The following is a 19568-nucleotide window of genomic DNA, read 5'->3' on the forward strand; positions in this document are numbered from 1 at the left end:
CCAAATATTAATGATTTTATATCATAAGGAACACATGGTAAAATTTGATCTTTCTACCTTATGCTTTTGAGCTATTCGACTAATAACCACATAATATCACATTACTATCAATAATCCAATCAATATTTCAATTACACATACATATATAACACATATATATATTTGTATATATAGAAACCACCCTTGCTAATTACTCACATATATAGTCTAATAATTTTCATTACATTTTACAACCGTAATTGTTCAAGACATTAAAACTTCAACAAATATTCATCTCTTACCTCAAGGCCGAATGCATCATCACTTCCCAACATAACATTATCTCAAATATGTTTACATTCAAATATATATATAATCATGAATCAAACTCAACTTATAAGCCAACATCACTCATTTAGTCGATTATATACAATCAAAGATAATATCACAAATGTGCATGCCTATATAGTCGAATGTGCAAGATTAAATTCAACATCACCTCTGTACTTAATTAGATGACCGAATATACAATATCAAATATAATATCATTTTTAATTCATTTAAAATCTATCAAGCTCATATTCTTCTAATTTCATGAGTTCAACATCTTAATGCCCATTGTAATTACTCAAATAATTTCAAATACATCAATTAAGTCACTCAAACTATTTTGATTTAAAATCGACAAACACACATATATCAAGCTATTTTAACCAAATTCTACTTATCACTTAAACTAAAATATGCACTTAAACTTACTATGTTTTCATTATGCCTTTCACTCCCAAAACATAAAAATATCAATCTATTTCCTTCTTCCATGTCTCGGTCAACTACTCATAGTACCACATAACATGAATTTTGCACTTTCTTATCCATCATTATTCATTCGGCTTTAACCTTGACCCATTTCTCATAAAAATGAAATAACAAATAAAATGAACATTCCATTTTACCCCATATGGCCGAATGCACCAATTGTTACCCAACAAATAATTCAACAAATTCAACCTCATAATAACCTCTACTTATTCAATATAACATGAAAACAACCTCTACTCCTAAGTCTTGATATACAGCTTAGTGCCCAAACCTCCATAAAAGTTTGATTTTCTTGACATTGCTAGAATTTATTTAACAATTAGCTTAGCATATATAAACAAAAGTTTAAACAACATTTCCAAAACTTACCTCCAACTAGCAAAAAGGGTTGTCAAATTGTCTTAGTGTAAATTTCCCTATTTCTTTTTTTTTTGTTTCGATTTTTGGCAAGGAGAAGAAGATGAACACTCTCTTCAATTTCTTCTTTTATTCATCTTTATTTTGAATATTTTAATCACTTGCAAATAAAATATTATAATTAATTTAAACATAATGGAGGAACATCATTGGCCGACCACTTAGTATAAATTTGGCAATTTGACATGCAAACCCAAACTTTCCTACTTTAATATTATTTGGTCCTTACATATTTACCTAACATATTTTTCTAAGTTCTCAACTAAGTCCTTTCAAGAAAATTCACATAAATATATGCAATTGAAATTAAAATAATTTTTTTGACTCAGTTTTGTGGTCCCGAAACCACATTCCAACTAGGGCATAATTAGGGCTGTCACAGTAAGCTTTGAGACTGCTCCGCTGGCTAACTCTATGATAAAGATATGGTAAGTTTGAAGATATCTCTGTTTGGTTAGCCTTGTGGTAAAATTGAATATGCCTTGGGGGCATTTCTTGGAAAGAGATTTCAGTAGTGTTTCTAAAGAGAGAACCCTCTATAGTAACTCATCAGTAAAAAGAACTTAGTGTAATTGTAGAAATGAGTGGTCTAAGTGTTCGTCATTTTTGAGTTTGTTTACGCTATGTAAGGAACTTATGTAATTTTTCTGGTATCTGCCAAATCTAAGTGGTTTTCATGTCAGGTATAAAGGTTATTTAGAGTCTGAGCTATCCGCCAACTTGGGCGTTTTTAAGATATGTAACATGGTTGTCTAGGATTCCACGGGATGACTTACAATGTTTCATCCACCAAAATAAGTTGTGATCTGGGTCAGTTTAAGACATGATCTGAATGGTAACTTGAAAGCTACCAAATTCCATATGAGAGTCCATCAAAAGTAGGATTCATATGAATTCACCATCCTAGGTGAACTGTTCAATATATGTCTACATGAGAATCCTTCGAAAGTAGGTTCTATATGGATATCCTATTAAGGAATCAACCACTTTCTAAAAAGCAAATGAGTTCCACATTGAGTGAGAAATTAGAAATCTGTCTAGTGAGTGAATTGTGGGTTCGATGGTAAAGTGTGGAAGTTTGTGTATATGTATGCACTTTGTACTAGAATGGCGGCCGCCAAAGACTAAAAGGAAGTTCAAAATCTTCAAGTTGAGGAATTCAAAAATAGACATTCAAAGGTAACATGGGTTAAAACTCACTAAGTTAATTTGAACTTATAAGAAAATATTTGTGATGCAAGTTTTGATTAAGGAGTTAGTATGCCAAAAAGGAAGCAACCCAGGATTGTGCCAAGATTACAGTTCGAGTTGCGACATTATGCATGCAGAGGGTATCGTAGGAGCATGTCTTTAGCAAAGTTTTAATTTTTAACGTCTTATGCTGCTTTTGAAAATATGATGTATTCTTAAACATTTTCTTTATTTAATATTTTATTTTTAGACAATAAATAAAATAATAAGAAGTATGTTTTAAAATGGTTATATGTCGGTTGTAAAAGCTTTTCTAAGTGTTTATGTGTTGTAACATCAAATATCTTAATCTGGTGATTCAGGTTGGGTAGAGTGTGTTACAACATTAGTAAAGGAAAATAAAAATAAATTAAAATTAAAATTCTATATATAATTTAAAATTTTCCTAACTATCCTATTAAACGTAAAACATTAAAATCAATTGAGTGCCGTTGTCTCCCTGGCAACGTCACCAACAATGAAACACCCCTCACCCGTATCCAATGCCGGAATAAGGTTACGAAGCATTACCGAACTTACAGCACAATAATAATACAATTCACATACATTTCTCACATTCAAATAATCATCAATCAAAAACATTCACACCGTCCCTAACACGATCCTACGGGGCCCAAAACATGCATTCGGGAAGGTTTGGGACTAAACAGATAATTCAAGAAACTTTTACCAAACTTAGAAAATTTTTCCACAATACAGGGGACACACGCCCGTGTCATAGGTCGTGTGGACATCCAAAATGGAATCACATGGCTGTGTCCCAGCCCATGTTCGACCCCGTGTAACTCTCTAACTTGGGTTACACGGCTAATACACACACCCATGTGGCTACCCCATGTGCCCTAAAAATGGCCACACACGCTCGTGTGCCCTAAAACTGGCCACACACGCCCGTGTGCCAGGCCATGCCAATCCTGTAGGGTATATGATACGATCTAATCTCGTGAGTTGATATCGAGTTGTACTCAATGTCGGAATAGGGTACAAGGCATTTTTGTACTTGAATGCAATCAAACACACAAAATCGGGCCATAAAATTTTGTTCCAATTAAGGACCTTCAAACATATACTTAACATCCCTTATACGGGCCTACGAGGCCCAAAACATGGATCGGAAGAGATTTAGGACTAAACCGGGAACTCCTGGAACATTTGCAACAGTTAGAAAAATTTTCATGTTTTGGAGAGTCACATGCCTGTATGGGTAGGCCGTGTTGTCACACACACCCGTGTGGCTTGGGACGCACTCGTGTCCACAGCCCGTGTATCTCTGTAACTATGATGTCATCAACCAAATAAGGTCACACGGCCAAGGCACACGCCCGTGTCCTTAGGCCGTATGGCGAATTAAATTCCAAAATCACCTGCAGACTTCACAAGGCTAGGGCACACGCCCATGTTCTGAGGTCGTGTCTCTCACACCCACGGCTGTGTCTCTGCCTGTGTGTTTACTACTGGGTATTTTCTTTTGCACTAATTAGGGTGCAGGGGACACATGGCTGGATCACATGCCCATGGGGCAAGCCGTGTGTCACACATGGTCTAGACACACGCTCGTGTGTCTACCTGTGTAGGCAATTTTAAGGTTATTTTCCAAGCCAATTGCCACCCTTATTTGTACAAACTCATATATGGCTTCAATGATACCTCAACACTCACAAACATAGCTTATGCATAACAACTTCCCATCACATTATACTTGTTTAAGTCTCCGTAATATGAAAAATCAAATCTTACCAACACGCATATACGAATAAGCAATACTTCTTAGACTTGCATGCATGCATTTTCATATCATCTTATACGCACACACATCATTCATCAACATTCAATCATCAACAACCATAGGCCATATCATAATAGAATTGGCACATACATACATGGATGAATAGGTTTACAACCCAATAATCATTATGAGCCATATCTCATGGCCATACACAAAATGAATCAACTATCATTATAAGCTAACACATTTGGCTAGATCAATATGACATATAACAAAAAGACCAAGTCCCTATACATGCCATACTCAAAATGTTAAGACTAACTATACCCAAAAGATCCAATTGATAGTGTGAACGAGCCTCCGACGTCCTTTGATCCCCAAGCTAGCTTGGTGATACTACAAGGAAATGAAAGAGAGAGGGAGCAAGCATAAAGCTTAGAAGCTTGCATGAAATTAATAAGAAATAAAAATATGCCTTTTTATGCACAACATAACATAACTTAAATCATTTCATTCTCAATAACCATCGTAGTCATGTCCTATCTCATTGAATTTACATAAATTTCAATGGAATTCAAGGTCATAATTCATTCATTCTCATCTTACCAAAGTCTTATCATTTCGTAATCTCAATAACTACGAGCTTGGCGTACATACCGGTACCCTTTCAACATGATCATACCTCGTTATTACCTTGAAAAATCCTTGGACTGCCCGTTGAACCATTTGGAATACTAAAGAATACTCGAGAATCGTCATTCACATAGTAAGATGCCAACGCTATATCCCTAATATGGTCTTACTTGGGATCACAGCTCGATGACAATGCCATGACCCAGACATGATCTTACATGGGATCTCTTAAGTCGATGCCAATGTCATGTCCCAAACATGGTCTTACATGGGATCTCTTATGTCGATGCCAGTGCCATGTCCCAGACATGGTCTTACATGGGATTTCATATCAACTCAAATGTCATGTTATTTGTACCCTAAGTATTTCTAAGGTTCAACTGGTTTTCATAACCTCAAATCTTTGTCAGACAACATCAATAATATTCATAAAGACAATTATAAAATTCATGAAACATTAAATGTTAAATACATAATAAAATGCTATATCAATTTCACGTAAACTTACCTCAGTACAAAAATATGGACAATCAATTCAATTTAGTCCAAGATTTTGCTCTTTCCCTAGTCTAGGCTCGAACTCCATTTTTCTTGATCTATAATAGAAAATTTCACTTATTTAGTTACCACATTATTCAAAACAGCCCATAAACCATATTTTGGAAAAATTATAGTTTTACCCCTAAATTTTCACATAATTACAATTTAGCCCCTAGGCTCATAAAAATGAAATGTGTCTATTTTCTTGGTTATCCAAGCCTAGCTGATTCGTATTCCCTCTTATAGAAGCCTACATTTTTCATCAAATCACATTTTTAACACCTATTTTTACATGTTTTACAAACAAGTCCTTTTAAGTGTTTTCATAAAAAATCACTTAGAAAAAGATGTTCATCTAACACCAAACTTCCATATTCCTCCATTAATCATCAAAATACATGCATGAAACACATGGGTAAATTTTTGAACATAAACCCTAGCTCAAAATAATGGTAGAAATAGTTATATCATGTTTCAAGGATCTCAAAAACATTAAAAACATCAAAAACTAACACCAAAATGACTTACATGAAGGGGGTTTATTGTGTTGAAAATTTTAAGCTTCCATGGAGGATTTTCTTTTTTAATTTTCGGTGGAGACAAGATGGATAAGAAAGATGACCATTTTTCTTTTTTTAATTCATTTAGATATTGTCATCAAATACCAACTCTACCAACTTTGACTTTTTTACTTTTCTTCTCCATGTACATCCATTCACACATATAATAGCCTATTTACTCATTAAGGACCTCAAATTTTAAGTTTTATAACTAATTAACACATTACCTAATAAAACACAACTTTAGCACTTTACGCGATTTAGTCCTTTTTCACATAATAAGCATTCAAACGATAAAGTTTCTTAACAAAATTTTTACACAATCCTATTATCATGTTGTAGACCTCAAAATAATTCTAAAATAAATTTTATGACATCGAATTTGTGGTCCCAAAACCACTGTTCCGACTAGGCCCAAAATCGAGATGTTACAACTCTCCCCTCTTTAGGGATTTTTGTCCCTGAAAATCTTACCAGTAAAAAGGTTTGGGTATTGGCTCCTCATTGTTTCCTCGAGTTCCCATCTGGACTCTTCAACCTCATGCCGTTTCCTTAACACTTTTACAAGAGCAATACTTTTATTTCTTAATTGTTTGACCTCCCGAGCTAAAATTTAAATCAGTTCCTCACCATAAGTCATATACGATCGTATCTCCACCTCTATAGTTAAAATCACGTGTGAAGGGTCAGAACGGTATTGGAACAACATAGACACATGGAACACATTGTGAATCTTTTCCAACTCGGATGGTAAGGCTAGCCGATAAGCTACCGGTCCTATTCTTTCGTCACCTCATATGGTCATATAAAACGCAGACTCAACTTGCCTTTCCGACCAAATCTGAGAACTTTCTTCCCCGGGGACACTTTTATAAATATCTTATCATCGACTTGAAAATCAATTTCCCTTCGTTTTAAATCCGCGTAGGATTTCTGTCTATCTGAAGCTACTTTCAAGCAATCTCGAATCACCTTTACTTTCTCTTTGGTTTCTTTGACTAAATCGACCCCATGAATCTGATTCTCTCTGAGTTCAGTCCAATATAATGGTGTTCGGCACTTACACCCATACACTGCCTTATAAGGCACCATTTGCAAGCTCGACTGAGAGCTGTTATTGTAGGCAAATTCCACTAATGGCAAGTACTTTTCCCAACTGCCTTGAAATTCGAGAACACAACATCGGAGCATGTCTTCAAAATTGGGGCATGTCAACGTCACATGGCCATGTGGTAGGCCGTCTGTGACACACATCCGTATGATAATTCGTGTACGACACACAACCCTGTCATAGGCCGTGTGCGACACACGACCGTGTGATAGTTCGTGTGTGACACACAGTCTAGGCCATTTTCAATTGTGTGGGCCACACTGGCATGTGTAGGCCGTGTGGGCCATACGAGCTAGGCCATTTTGGGCACGTGGGCCACATGGGCATGTGGGTCCAAAATTTCAAAAAATTTTCCTAGGGTCGTACGCGTTGTTCCGATCCACTGTGGGCCTTTCGTAGGGTCGATAGGTGTTGTTATAAGCCCTAAAGCATGAAAATTGCTAATCTATTAGTATGAATTTGACATAAACAACACTTAAATACATGTAATGAGATATGACATGTTTGAATTGTTATGTATAAGCATGTTTAGTATCTATTTTATGAGTATGCATGTGATATAGGTTTTGGTATATGTTATTCTATTATATCTGATATTCTGTCTGTATCTGGCTATAAGGCAAAATTTGTATTATGAAGAAAAAGTTTGTGTGAGGCGATATCTCGCTAGTTTACTAGTAGCACTGCAACGATTATTCTTAAAAGTGTTGTATAGACACTATGCGGTGCGTAGGGCTGGGTGGGTGTTTTATACCCCACATGGTATGTTGGGATGCTCAGAGCTGGTGCGTAGAGGATGGGGGTAGGATTATATTTATACATATATGTTTCTGTATTACTCTTATCTAATTTTGATTCCATTATGAAATAAGTATGCATCTGATCTGAATGTATCTGAATTTGAGATTTTATTTCTGTGAGTTGCACACTAAGTTATAAAACTAATTCCCTGTTTGTATAAAAATTTCAGGTAACCCTCAGATTTAGGCAGGATGGTGCGACAGGAGCTTGAATGTGTCCAATATGTCATAAAGCTATTTTTACTTTAATTTGGTTTACTTAAATTTCGATTTTGAGAGTTTTGTATAATTTGGACTCTCTAAACTTTTGGGACTGTTTTGGTTTTGGATTTTCATTTTGGTTTTGTAGCATAACGTTTGATAAAGTGATTTTTGAAAACAACTGTTTTATACAATTAATCGTTTTCAAGAAAACAAACTCAGTTTCCAAAACATAATGACGTAAGAACTTTCGCTGCAATTTATATGTTTTATTTGAAAGTGTAAACAATCGACGGATTTAATTGATAAGCTTAACAAGACGTTTTCAATAAGTGGACTCTTTTATTAACAACGATATATGATGTTTTCAAAATGGAAAATAAAAAGGTTGTCTTTTTAGATTTTCTTCATAACACTTCCAGATTTGACCATAACGTCTAGGCTGGGTTTGGGATGTTACATTTAGTGGTATCAGAGCTAGATTACAAAACTCGGGCTGTGAAATTTTTTATTTAAAATTTTATTTGTAAGAACCTATTTTTTGAGTAAAGTTTATTTTTGAAATCTAAAAAGTAAGTATATGGTACACCGAATCTCTGACGCTGATCCTGTAAGTACTTCTAACTTAGAAATAGTTTAGTTAGAAAACTCTGAAATGATTAAAACTGCATTGAGTTAGTTAGAGATTGAAATTTCTGAAGCTTCTGAAACTACTTTTGATAATTATTTGATACATAAGATACTACTAGTTAATACTGAAACTGATTCATAAAACTTCGTAATGTAGATAAAGCTTTGAATACAATAAGTGCTCGTAGAACACATGGTCGAGGTACTCGTTGGCGCGGCCGGCAACGTAGGTGACTTGAGCTGAGTTATCCTCGATAAGCAGTATGCCTAATTTGCATATGAGTGAGATACCAGCTACACCTACAGCTGAGACTGGGTCTCAAAGCCACTTAACTGGGGATGACACATTGTCCCAAGCCATGCTTAAAGTGTTGGAGAGGGTCGTTGGACCCCATTCTAGTTTGGGAGCAATGGGTCAGTAACTGAACGAATTCGGTCTAATGGTGCTAAGCTGTTTAGGGGCGTCACTAGAATGGCCTCGATTGTGGCCGAGTACTAGTTGAAAGGTGCAGTATCTATGCTTCGCGATGAGGCATATCAATGGTGGTTAACGGTTGAGGAGGGTACTCAGCCATATCGGATTAATTGAGAACACTTTAAGACCACCTTCTAGAGGAAATATGTGGGGGCGAGTTATGTGGATACTAGTAGACACTTAGGGGGATAGGACTGTGGCTGAGTATGAGGTTGAATTTCTGAGCTTGAGTCGTTACGCTCGTGGGATGGTGGTGTCTGAGTATGCGAAATGTGTTTATTTTGAGGATAGTCTAAGGGATAATCTGAGAGTCCTGATAACTTCGCAGAGGGAGCTGGAATTCGTCGCTTTGGTGGACAAGGCGAAGACCGCTGAAGAGGTTAAACGCGTTAAGTGCCAGAATAGATACTGAGAAAGAGGTAAGAATAAGAGGGATTCGGAGCCCTCTAGTTTTATTCAAAGGCTTAAGAAATGGGTCAAGTCTAATGGGCCTTCTAGAGCTAGGGTTCTCATTGCTGCTATTGTGGCTCAACCGTGTAATGTTTGTGGTAGACACCATCCGGGCGAGTGTTGGAGGAGGTTGGGAGCATGTCTGTGATGTGGGTCGATGGGGCACCATATCAGAGATTGCCCACAGCGTTCTGATCATATGCAAGCTCTAGCTTCGAGTTTTGTTTAACCTCAAAGGGCAGTTCAGCAGCTAACTAGAGGCCGTGGTTCAGCCAAGGGTGGTAATAGTATGGGTAGAGGACAGAGTGCACCACGCAGAGGTGCTAATCAAACTAAGGCAAGGCAGCCTGCATTGTTTTATGCTACTCAACATCATGAGGACAAAGACACTGCTGATGTGATTACAGGTACACTCTTTATATTTTATGCCCTTTATTTTTCACTAATAAACATAGGGTCAACACATTCCTATGTAGCTAGTTCTATTTCTGTAAACTTAGGGATTCTTGTTGAGAGCACTTCTGGTGAGATTTATGTACTAAAACCGTTAGGTCAATCTGTTCGGGTGAATAGACTGTATAGAAATGTACCGTTGAAGGTACAAGGGGTTTTGTTTCCGACTAACTTGATGGAACTACCGTTCGGAGAATTTGATCTGATTTTGGGAATGAACTGGCTTGTGAAACATCGAGTCATCTTAGATTATGCTACTAAGAGGGTAGTTCTGAGATCTGAGAGTGATGTGGAAGTGATTTTGGTCGGTGAGCATCGAGATTACTTATCCAATGTGATCTTCTCTCCTATGGCTAAAAAACTGGTCTAAAAGAAATGTGAAGCATATTTGGCTTTTGTAAGTGATTCAGTTTTTGTGGACTCTTCTATTGGAAACATTCGAATAGTTAAAAAATTTCCAGATATTTTTCTCGAGGAATTATTGAGTTTGCCTCCAAGATGGAAAGTGGAATTCAGTATTGAGCTTCTGCTGGGTACAGCTCCAGTGTCCTTCGCTCCTTATCGTATGGCACCGAAGGAGCTTATGGATTTAAAGGCATAACTTTAGGAAATTCTTTATTATGGGTTCATCCATCCTTATCGTTGTAATTTAGTTTGTTTACAATGAAACTGTAACGTCCCCATACCCGAGACCGTCGCCGGAGTCTAGTACAAGGTGTTACTAAACTTAATTCATTAATTAAACAGCTTAAATAATTTATTTTAGAATTTCCAGACAAGCTGGCTAACTGCATCATAGTCGCTTAAAAATTCATATCTCGAGTTTCGAAACTCAAAATTAAGATCCGTAAATTTTCCCTGAAACTAGACTCATATATCTATCTACTAATTTTTTTCTAGAATTTTTGGTCAGGCAAATTAGTATAGTTTATTATTTAAAATCTCCCCTGTTTCAGTGTTTGACCACTCTGACCCCTGTGTATTACGAATCAGATATCTCCCTGTACAGAGTTTCAATAATTATGCCGTTTGTTTATCATAAAACTAGACTCAATAAATATTTCATACATGTAAGGTAAAACTCCTAATTATTTTTTTAAAATTTATGGTAAATTTTTAAATTCAGAATAAGGGACTTAGAGACCACTCTTACCATGTTCCACAAAAACTTAAATATCTCATAAATTATAACTCATTTACCTTTTTTGTTCCATCCATATGAAAATAGACTCATCAAGATTCGATTTCATAACTTATTCATCCTTTAATTCCATTTCTACTATTTTTAGTGATTTTTCAAATTCATGTCACTGTTGCTGTCTGATTCTGTTTTGTGGCCAATTTTACCTTTCCAAGGATTTTCATGGTTTAGTTAAGACATAAAGCATACATGTTATCATATATAAACTTGACTAGCCATTCCAATAGCTAATCATTTACAAACCCTTTTCTTACTAAACCATAACCATATCATATGATCATTTACACAAAGTGAGTATAGTACTATACATGCCACATTCAAAATATACAAGCCATTTTACCAATTTAGGTCTTCGGATAGTGTGAACGAGCCTTTGACCTATCCCGATTCTCAAGCCGGCTTGTCAAAACTACAATGAATGAAAAGGAGGGAGTAAGCATAAATTCTTAGTAAGTTCACATGCAAATAACAAGTAACATAATCATGCCATTCAACATAAACATTATTTGCATAAACAACACCAAGACATTCATGTTACATTTGCATTTAATATCTTACTACAATTTCATCATACTAAGTTCTCAACCCGAGGGTTTAAACACATACCTGTCAAATTTACTTATTCACCACACTTACCAACATGTCACCTTTGTATTAGGCATTCTCCTTATTCTATTAGAGATCTCTCGTTGAACACATCGGAATATGATTTCGGATACACGGATAATGTGCACATAAGTGCTATACTCATAGCTAAACAAGCTCAATAGCTTTTGAAATCTATGTAGCCAAGCTACCATGTAACCCGCCCATAAAAAAACTCGGACTCAACTCAACGAGCTCGGGCGTTCGCATCCATAAGTGAACTCGGCCTCAACTTAACGAGTTCGGACGCCTAGTTACATCTCACGAACTCAGACTCAACTCAACGAGTTCGGAACTCAACCATCCTAGTGACATGTCACTTGTACCCTAATCTATTCCCAAGGTTCAAATGGGATTCTTCTCAATTTTACATTTTGATCACCTTCTTCGAAATGTAAAAACCGATACTTGCTAACATCTCATACTTATCAAGTTGTTCACATAATTTGCATATTACCAAATAATAATTCACAAAGCACAATATTTCATGATAATAAATATCATATCATACAAATATCATTAAATCACTTAAAATAAAATTATGTTACCTTATTTACACATGAACTTACCTCGATACAAAATATTAGCAATCGAGCCTATTCCTCGTAAACTTTGTTTTTCCCTCGATTGCAACTTGAATCTCGTTTCTCTTGATCTATAATGCCAAATTAATTTATTTAATACATTCATTCATCAAAAGATCCCCTAATACAAACTTTGGCAAAATTACCATTTTGCCCTAAACTTTCACATATTTGCACTTTTGCCCCAAGGCTCGTAAATTAAACCTCATCCTATTTTCTTATGTTTTATGACATGCTGATCATTTTTCTCTTCTATGGCAACATCAAATTCACACTCTAACATTTACTTATGAATATTAGGTATTTTTACTGATTAAGCCCTTTTACTCGTTTTCACTTAAAACCGAGTAGCACAAGTTGTCTAACATAATTTAAAACCTCATATTCTATCATAAAACACCAAAATACACAAATTTCACCTATGGGTATTTTTCCAAATATGAACCCTAGGTTGAATTATTGCTAGCATAAGCTAAATCGAGCTACCGGGATTTCAAAAACATAAAAATCATTAAAAACGGGCATAGAAATCACTTACAATCAAGGCTTAAAAGTGTTGAAACCCTAGCTATGGTGGAGAGCAAAATTTGGCAGCAACTTATGGAGAAGATGATCATTTTTGTGTTAGTTTTCCCATTTTATTTCATTTAATATCCAAATGACCAAAATGCCCTTCCTTACTAAACTTTCAAAAATTCCATCCATGTCCAATTTTTGTCCATAAACTTAGAAATTGGTCAAATTTCTATTTAAGACCTCCTCATTAATATTCCAAAGCAATTTCATACTAAAAACTTCTAGAATGCAAGTTTTGCAAATTATTCGATTTAGTCCCTAATTTCAACTTAAGCACTTTATGCATAGAATTTCGTCACGAAATTTTCACACAATCATGCAATCAAATCATAAACCTCAAAATAATTATAAAATAATTATTTCTATCTCGGATTTGTGGTCATGAAACTACTATTTCGATTAGGCCCTAATTCGGGATATTACAGAAACACTACTGGAAATATCCTGAGGATTGTACCCAAGGAAGGTTGAATTAAACGAAAATTAATTTTCTACACTAACAAGGTTAGATAGTAATAATCTAAAATTATGTTACGAAAAATCAAAATAAAAGTAATTAATCGAAATAACTTAAATTAACTAAAATTAAAGACAACCAATTAATAATCAAAATTAATCCAATAAACTAGATTGAAGATTAACTCACTTCAATGTTCCTAATTAACTTGGAAACTCGGGTTTTATCGAGTTAGCTATTAATTAAATAGTTATTATCTCTCAACTAATTAACTAATCAACCAATACACGTTTATCTATCGACTTCACTTTCTTGACGGAGATAAATTATGATTTACTCAGTAAACTTATTTCTCAATCTCGTTTATCCTAAATTATTTCCTAATGTCGTCAATCTTAGGGTTTCAATCTTAGGGTTTAATCACACATAATTTAAACCAACCAACTTGGACTCAAACCTAATTCCTTCGTTAATTATTCACACATTCCTTCATTAATCTCGCCAAGGAAACTAGCCACTCATGAATCTAGATGCAATTATCTCTAATTTTATATTTAACATGCAAAGCAAAAAATCAAATAAGAGAAAGAAATAAGAGAATAAATTCATTTCGATCTCAATTTGGGAACGAAAGTCGGATTTCCTTTAACAATTGTGAAGATATCTCCAATTGCAATAGAAAATCAAAGAGAAATAACTAAAAATCACTTAAATAAAGACTTGGATCAAAATCTAATCTAAGTTAAACAAAAACTATTTAGGACTAAATTGAAATAAAAGAAAAACTAAAAACCTAAACCTAACTAAGTGGCTCAATTGGCTAAACCTCCTAAAATGAGGCTAAACACACCTATTTATAGTAAAAAATGCCTGACCTAATTAGGTTTATTATAGCCTTCAAAACTTATAATTATTTATTGTGCAGACTAAAATACCCTTGATTAATTAGGTATGTTCATAGCCCGGTGTCGCGACACTACCTTTCAAGTCTAAATTATTTAGCTTCAAAGTCCGATGTTGTGACACCACGCCCGGTGTTGCGACACTGTCATCATTTGTTCTACACACTCTAGTAGCTCGTTAGTTCATCCTTATGCCTATATTGGCCCATTAGGTCATCATATGGTTAAATTTTGCGTAAAAATGCTTATTTTGAGAAAATTATACATAATCTACTAAAATCGAAAACGTAATAAAACCATCTCAAAAATGTAGAAAACAAACTCATTAAGTGCCGAAAAGACTCTAATTTGTCACAATGAATTGTGACAGATCATGACCAAAATAGGAACGAGGCTATTTTAGAGTGACATGCAGTGTAGTTTATTCATTTAAAAAAGTGAAAAAATATATCATAGTAGTTATATTAAAATAAAAGTTGTTATAATCATATTAAACTTGAATTTATTATTTGAAAAAAGAAATATATTATAATAAAAAGTTGTGATATTGTTAGCTTACATTAAATTGCGCATAAGATTTAGGAAAACGTATATTTACTGATTGTGCATATTCCAAACATTTTCTGTTACCTTACATTAAACTTATTTCAAATTTGCAGCGAAAAATCCATATTTTGTTTAGTTTTAAAACCAATTTTTCTTTTAACATAACAAAAAACATGCAGAAAACTTAAGCTAAATAACGAAACCCAAAATCCAAAATTAAATCCAGAAACATAGTCCAAAATTAAAATCCAAAACATTTTTATACCAAATTGTATGAACCGAGCTTCGGAATCGCCGTCAAGTCCTAAGTCTGAAGGTTACCTGAAACGTATTAAACAAATGGGTGAGCTAGAAGCCCAGTGTGTGACTCGGCCCACAACCAGTAAATACTTATAACAAACACAAATGTAAATACCATTACAAAAATTTTACTTATAATGTACACACTGCCAGAAACATATGTCAGATCGAAATATCATATTTTCATAATCATATATTAGAACGGAATTCATAATTTTAGAATAAGAAATCTCAAGCACATTCTCTTATATAGAATCAGATGTATTTCATAATCAGATACAGATGCAATCACAGATCCTACCCCATCTGGTACACACCAACTCCGTCCAACCAATCACACCAAATAAGCCTACAAGAGTCCATCCATCCAATCACACCGGGTCGTAGTGGTATGCCACCCATAGTAATGCAACTAAGCTGCCAAGCAGATATTGCAGTTTAATCGCTAAAATTGTAGTAAAACTGCCATAAAACACTTCCTCCATCATATGCAAAACCTACCACAATGCACATGCACAATCATAACAACATACGTACATATCACATAAATGGTATGGCATACATACCTAATCATATTTCTTACAGATCATACTTATCAAATTGCTTATACTAACAGTTATTCTACATATAGATGTTATACACATTTATACACGTAATTGTGCTTTCAAAGTTATCAAAACATAGATCGTATATAAGTTTTTCACTTACTTTAGTCATATCACATACTGAAAGATGTCATATTTCGAGTCTTATTTAAGCCTAACGAACCCCACGAATGGTCTAATTACGCATTTTTAGTCAAACAGGTCTAAGTGAAAGTTTCCAAAAAAAGGGCCCACACTCCCCAATTAGCTAGTCGTGTGAACACATGCACATGTGGCCTACATGACCCAAATGGCCCAGACCGTGTCCACATGGCCATATGACGTAGAATAATTTCAAAAATAACCTCTGTTTTTGAGTTTTTCTGAGTTCCAATTGATGTTTAATGTTAGAATCACACACTTTCATATTCTTGGTGTAGCTTCACGAATAAGTAGTTCAGTACCTAAACCGACAACTCACACAAATTAATTAACATGATTTTTGCTAACCCGATTGACCAAACCAGTACAACCATCATCAAACGAACCTTATTTATAGAGCAAAGCAACTCTTACCACAGCAAAAATTACTTACCCTTGTACGAAACAAAGGCCTAAAAAGAGAATTTAGTTCATCGGAGGATCTACCATCTCACGATCTTCTCCTAATTGCACCAAAGCATACAGAACTATATTAGCATCACCTACTTCGCAAATAACTTAATAAGCACTAAAATAAACATCATTAAAAAGAAACTAAAACCTTACCCAACCTCAAAAGCACTGTATTGGGATTAACAAAAAATTAAAAAGAAAGGTTTGTGTGATAGCCATCTTTGGAAAAAGGTGAAGAATAAACAGAAATTGCAAAAGGAATTTTGAAAATGAAAGAACAAAAAAAAAGGCAGAAAGAAGACAAAAGAACAAAGGAAAAGGGAACGTGGGCATATAACTGGGAAAAATTAAGGAAAACAACTTATTGTTATTTTAAAGGATAGAATATAATAAAATAAAAACAAATTCAAACTACCCACTACTACACTACCAAATCCTCCTCTAGACGGATTTTCCAAGAGTCCAAAACAAAAACAATTTTTCCACTTTGCCTACTCAAGGATTCGAACACAAAACCAAAAGGTATACATAAGCTTAACCACTAAACCACTAAACTCATTGTTACCATCAAATGACTGAAAATAATTTATAAATCAGATGTTCAAAGGTAAGGATTTAGGCAAAAACAACAAAATTATAAGGCAAAGGATTCGAACCCGAAATCTCGCACACGCTACTCACATCCCTTAACCACTGAACCAAATTAATTTACTTGATAAAATTTTCACAATCTTAACTAAAAATCAGGACGTGACCACTCTTGATTTCACTAACCCAATTTCTTCTAACCCAGTTTTAGGGATTTGACAATATTAGAAACATCCTTATTTAGAATACGCTTCTTTTATGTTTACCCGTCACCTTTTTTGCATTTCGTCACTTCATTATTCACAGTCGAATCATGGTCTTGCATAACACTTTTCTGTAGCCCATGAAGACATTGTGCCTTTCTAATCATACTTGCAAGCTATATTGATTACGCCAAAAATAGTTTAATGCAGAATCTGCCACATGAATCATTTCTTTAGGGTACGCCATTGAGAGCCTCACTAGGATACGTCATATGGGCACTGCTTTCAGACTTCTCCATGTAAGTTATTCCTTCAGGTTTTCGTCATAAAGGCTATCACGTCAAAATTTGCCACACAAGCTATTTATTCATAGTTCACCACGAAGGCAGTTCTTAATAGTGTGCCATGACGGCATTTCATATGGAATTTTCCATAAAAGCTTTTCTTTCATATTTCGCTATAGGCTTTTCTTTCATATTTCGCCACAAAGGCGTTTTTTTCCTGATATGTTTACGATATGGATTTTCCTAGGCTCACGTTAAGGGAGGTTTGCCCATCATTGTCCTAGGACACACAGGAAACCCCATTGGTTAATAACCTTCCTTTTGTTCCTCTTCAGAGGGTGTCTTGGTCATGGGCTTTTCCTTCAAGATTCTTATCAGAGATCGCGTTTTTAGTTCCGTCGGACACCTTTAGACTCCACCGCGGTGAACAAACATAGACTCATCAGACAAACTCATCATACACCGACATCATTTAAGACTCAACACTTCATACATTAACTCTCTTTGCATATTTACCATATATGCCCATACAACCATGCTTCAACATTGGAATTCTTAACACTTACTTAAACTTGACATATTCCACATAAACTATACATGTTATTCTCAACAAACATTCTCACTATACTTTTCTGATTTCAGTTTCATAGTTCAAACAATTTTCACAAAAGCATCTCATGTGAGCAATACACATGCAAGAGTCAATTTAGGGACTCACCTGATTCTCACTTACTGCAACTGAAAACTCCAAATCCAGATTGCCATCGCTAAATCAGCAGCATCTACTGCTATAGAACATGGAAACCCATCAAGATCTATTCATATACCCCTTTTTTTCATCACTTCTAACATTGGAAATCCCCTAGCAAGGCCTTGTAACTTCATCTTACTGATTTACTAGATCCAACACTTACTCTTTCACAATATAATAGGTAGAGTCATAAATCTTACCTTGACACAGAGTAATCACTGGTGAAGATCTAGATCTACAACTCCAACTTGAAGGAGAAAGAAATATTGTAAGTTCTTTAAGATTTATGTAACAATACTTCTTGAGGAAGGAAGAAAAAAAAACTCTCCCTTTTCTAACCTGGATATCTATATAAACAACCTAAACCCTTATTAGAACCTGACATGTGTCTTAAACTTTCAAAATTGCCTTTAAAAAAATGGTTTATAGTTGTAAATGGAAACTCAATATTTTATATTTCTGGCCCAACCCTTCATTCCATCCTAACTACCTCATTAGTACGTAACTAACTTGATAACCCAATGAACTGGGCATACAATACCTTTAGTGGTAACCCAACTCACCAAAAATCCTCATTATTCTTACAAATCTCTTCTTCTTTACAACTCAACACATTCAGAGAACAATCATTGCATAATACTCCAATGTCAACTATGCGTCCGATCTATACGTCGAAAGCATCAATTGGACGGATAGGACTTCGCCACTCAACTACTTTCAAGTAACTTGCCTAACTCAAGACCCACCAAAACTGGGTGTTACAGAGTTAAATTAATCTAGGGCTCTTAAGTTTTTCTTATTTTAAATGGGGAGTTAATTAGCATGAGAAAGGGACAAAAAAAATCCCACTCAAAATCAGAGGTCCTTAACCCACAAATTTCCTTTTTTCTATTTTTTTTCTTCTTACTCAACCATTGCACCGTTGCTACACCACTGCTACCCATCTTGATCGATCTATGTGATTTCATCCTAGCCTCTCGCTTGTCCCAACCCTTCACTGCTCACTATCGCAGCTTTTTACCCAAGTCGACTATCCCAACCTTGGCACCGTCATTCTTACCCTATTGTACCTCCATCACCACCAAACCCATTTCATCTAACTCAAGGCAACCTCCATCCTTTCTTTTCCTTTTTTTATTTATATTTTATTTATTAATTAATTTATTTATCTATTTATTATTTATTATTACTATTATTGACATTATTTTCTTCCTTTTGTATTACTTTTTTTTATTTTGTAGCTAACTATTATCAAGCAATTTTTTGAAGTTTTCATCACCAGCA

Source organism: Gossypium hirsutum, chromosome A06 (genome assembly GCF_007990345.1).
Source record: "Gossypium hirsutum isolate 1008001.06 chromosome A06, Gossypium_hirsutum_v2.1, whole genome shotgun sequence".
Taxonomy (NCBI): Eukaryota; Viridiplantae; Streptophyta; class Magnoliopsida; order Malvales; family Malvaceae; genus Gossypium; species Gossypium hirsutum.